Genomic DNA, 4,338 nt, shown 5'->3' with positions numbered 1-4,338 from the left:
ACTTCATAGTTGCTTGAAATTTGATTTGGTCCACTTTAGAGAAGCTGTATGGATTTGGTCCACACCTTCCTTCTTTGATTATTCAAAAGGAAATGTGGTTTGGAGACTGACTAGTAAAAACAAACATCATTTCATGTTAAACGTATTGATGTGCATCTAAATCTGCACCACATAAACATACTGTATGTAGCTCAAAGTGCATCACCCTCCATAGTAATCCTTTAATTGCCATGTTAAACGTAAATTTTTAAACTGTATCATGTGGCAGATATCATACGATTTGACCTGGCAGACACTTCCCAGAACATGTAGACATCATCAGATAGCACCATGAAAGCATACCATAACATGATCTTGATTGGACTAAGTGCCTTGTCACAGTGATAAGGATTATATTCAGAGCAAATGGTGCAGATAAATCAGCAGTGAGTGTGTGGAAGCTGCAGCCAGCAGCCTTTCTGCAGACATTTACTGCTGCTCTCCATCACTGCTACAAAAGACCTCTCTGTAATTGAAATACACTTTTATAGTTAGTGCCCGTAATGGTGACACAAGCCTGACAAGATGCCCAAGGCGAGTGGACACCATGACAGTGCTCTTCACTTTTTCTATGGTAACCAGTGGCTATAGAGTCATAACATCAGGAAAAAGTCTAGTGTTTCTGATGGTTAGTTTAACACTTCAGTCTATAAACACTAGCCGGATTAGACACGTATCAAATTAACGAATGATGAATGGCTACAAGGAAGAAGAGTGGATAAAGTCTCTCCATCTATGCGGTTCTTTAGGAAGTCTTTCCAGTGACAGCAGGGACAACTAATGGGTACTCCATTTCATTAATGAAGCCTGTGTGTGATAGATGAACAGAGCTAAAACAAAGTCATTACACACATGAGAACATGCCCACCCAAAGGTGTGTTTGTGTATGTGGACCAACATGTACTTCACCACAAAAAATCCACCGTCTATCTCATACACCAAATGACGACAAAAATAAAAACACTCTTGGTTAAATGAACATTAACTGTACTTCATGAGACATGAGCTGATAGTTTGGTTTAATAAAGCATTCAACTCATTTGTAATGTTGTACTGCTTACACATGGTTGGATTATTGGTCTATAATATTAGACACACTACAGTTTGGGCCTCCGCTATATTCTTCTGCTGTAAATTGCTGTTTATTTATGTCTTAGAGTTGGGGTGTTACATTAAACATTAAATTTGCTCTGAATTTTTCATCAAAGTGGTGCCTGGAAAACAAAGGCATGCTTTATCCAGATGGAGTTAGTGTTAGTGTCTGAGATGCTTCCTCCTCTGTCTTTCTCCTATGGTCCATGTCTTCATCTCACGCTCGTACGCTGATGAATGAAAAGGTTAAAGTCATTTTTCACTCAAGACAGTGAAATGAAGAAGATCTCTGCATACTGTTAAAGATACAAACTTTACACTGTCTTTCAGTCTCTGTGTTAGAACTACTCTTTACTTTTCTATAATAATTAAAACACTAACTGTAAAAAAAGAAAAGTCATAAAAGTCGAAAATGAGAAAAACTATGAGAAAACAAACAAATGTAATGCTTGGGTGGCACGGTGCTGCAGTGGTTAGCACTGTTAATAGGTTAATAGGTGACTTATCCAGAGTGTACTGACCCAAAGTCAGCTGGGATAGACTGCAGTTCACCGTGACCCTGATGAGGTTAAGCGGATTTCATGCTCCTGACGGAACAGATACTGTCTAATTTAATCAATAGACTTGTCAACAAACACTATTGTGCTAAAGACAGATTTATTCACAAGTTTCAAGTATTACAACTTCTGGATATCTCCAGGGCTTCCCCTTCCCAAAAGGCGGCCCCCTAAAGTGGCTAGGTGAGGAGATGAATATTTCATTCTGAAAAATATTGATGTTTTGTGATTTATTGTCCCACCTTTAAGGGTCTGCTGAATACTCTCTCAATCACAGCCAGTCAGATTTCATGCTGCTTCATTTTTATAATATATTATTTATGGTCTGCTAGCATTTTCAGATACTGTATGGTTCTGGTTGACATAATAAAGCATTTGAATGTGCTAAATGTTAACTTCTAAGAACATAACTGCTGGTGATACATTTGCCATTAGATTCAGTATCCTTTGGAGGGTTTGCAGTGAGGGACCTGTTTCTCAGTGACATGTTAATTCCACCAGATGGCGCTGACTGTGTTTTTTTTATTTTGAAAGAAAAAAAAAATGTTACAGTTTTACAATGTACAGAGTTAAGAGAAGTCAGACAACTTATATCCTATATTGCACTACGAGCAGTATATATCTATCTCTATCTATATATACACCCACTGTATATTGCCGTTAATATAGCCGGATTATGTTAATAATACAGTGGCCTCCTTACCATCAGAGGCACATCCGCGAGCATCAGCACCTATCTAAGAGTTTTGGGTGCTGCGGGGCCCAAAGGCCCCCCTTACATGGGTGGGGAGGAGATCACTTCTTTTCCTATTTCATCGGATTCAAATTCAAAACACGATGATTCCAAACTCCACCAGCTTTGGTCACTCTTCGTCCACAGTTTCCCTTTTTGAATCCTCCTCTTTCTGATCCAGGACCTGAGGAGTGGGGCTCGGCAGGGCTGTGGTAGCCAATGGGAGGGTCTTGTTGTTCACCATGCTGAGGGAAGAGGTCTCTTACTGTGGAAAGTACGGACGTATGAACAAAATATAGACTCACGCTCAATGTTAGCACGACCCATATTATCACCGAGTATGGCTTTAAGGAGAACGATGTGGCTGCCCAGGTTCTGGTATCGCCTTGCCATGGCTTATTGACACACCGAAAATCAGAACATGTACAACTTTTCATGCAATGATGAGTCAAATTTACCAACGAGTCCTACTATTAGTAGTCTGTTATGTTCAAGCAACTGGTTAAGTGGCACCAAGCTGACTTACTTGCTCTGTGAATCGATGATTCACCTGATCAGCGAACTCTTGCATCTCTCCTTCCTCGCCGTTGGAGTGGCAGCTTGGACTTGGCACCTCAATTCCATTGCTTTCCAAAATGGCAGCTTCTGGCTGTGTCAAACAGGGAAGAGGAAGTAAGAGGTGGAAACACAGGAAACATAAACTGCACGTCCAAGTCCGTCTATTGTTGCGTCGCAAATCTTTCATTAGAAATAAGATAACACGTGAGTTATCAGGTTCTCACTGATATTAGCTCTTCTTTTCATCTCCTTCCGATGGTTGGCGAACCAGTTGTACACCTTCAATGCCGTCACGTGCTCAAACTCAGATAGCTTACAACCTATGTGATGAAAAGCACACAACAGCCTCTTTATAGAGCCAGAGAATAACACAGCAAAACCACAATGGAGATGAGATTTAACAGACATGTTGTCTACATAATTTAGGATTAGAGAATGAATTTTACACAAAACCAACAGTGCAGTTTTTAAAAGGTCATTCGTTCTAGTAAATACAACTGAATGTCCTAAAAACTGATACTAGTGAATGTTGTGTTTTGATTTATCCATCTACACTTCATATCTGTAAATACAATTTATTTTACAGTGGCAGATACGTAAGTATGCTTTCATTAGTGCACCTGATATTACGAATTATTATTATTTTACAGAGGCTGCTATGTTTCTACAAGAGCCCATATTGGACAAACCAAACACTTTGTGCCATCGGATTGTTCTCCGACACACTTGGAAGGCGAGTGATATTCAGTTGGTTGACACTAGATGTCACCAATTCCTACAAACTGGGCCTTAAAGGAGCTTCAAAAACCTATAAACAACACATGCTTGGTATCTTTACTTGATCAGTGACTAAATGTAATTACTGATTGCAATGAGTTGTCCGCTAACTAATCAGATCCTTTCAAGTTCAAATCAAGTATTTAAACATTAGGGTTGGGTAGCACAGGCCTTAATTTAGTACCTGGTTTTTGAATGACAGAGTTACAATCTCCTCTCGCTTGGCTTCATCTGGGTACTGGTTCTCCATGAAGAAACTGTAAGAAATAAACATCAGTATTGGAAGGCAGTTAAATCCTTTATCCACTGAATAATAAGATCAAATAGATCATAACAGGCAATAACTTCAGCACATAGATATCTGAATAATAAAACATGTACAGTCATTAGAGTCAGTCAGTAAATCTTATTCCTTGTTTGGTTGTAAGATGTAAGTGTGAAGAGTGACTTGATTTTACCCTTCAGTTATTAATATTTTTAAATAAATACTCAAAACACCTCATTTTTACTTTTTACTTCTTTTTTTTTTGTTACATTTTTTAATTCATTCAATAATGGCTTTAGATGAGTTTGAACACGTCG

The 4,338-nt window shown here is 38.8% G+C and overlaps 1 long non-coding RNA gene across 1 annotated transcript; it reads right to left on the bottom strand.

Annotated features, from left to right (window-relative positions):
- Positions 1–1,104: 1,104 nt before the first annotated feature.
- Positions 1,105–4,028, bottom strand: LOC113744088 (uncharacterized). The gene is made up of 3 exons (XR_003461287.1): positions 3,941–4,028; positions 3,204–3,299; positions 1,105–1,361 (listed from the first exon to the last, which is right to left on the bottom strand). It is a non-coding gene; the product is annotated as an uncharacterized LOC113744088 (long non-coding RNA).
- Positions 4,029–4,338: the final 310 nt, after the last annotated feature.

This window comes from Larimichthys crocea, chromosome XX (genome assembly GCF_000972845.2).
Source record: "Larimichthys crocea isolate SSNF chromosome XX, L_crocea_2.0, whole genome shotgun sequence".
NCBI classification, from domain to species: domain Eukaryota; kingdom Metazoa; phylum Chordata; class Actinopteri; family Sciaenidae; genus Larimichthys; species Larimichthys crocea.
Note: the sequence above shows the minus strand (reverse complement) of the source record. Positions and strands in the feature narration are given on the sequence as shown.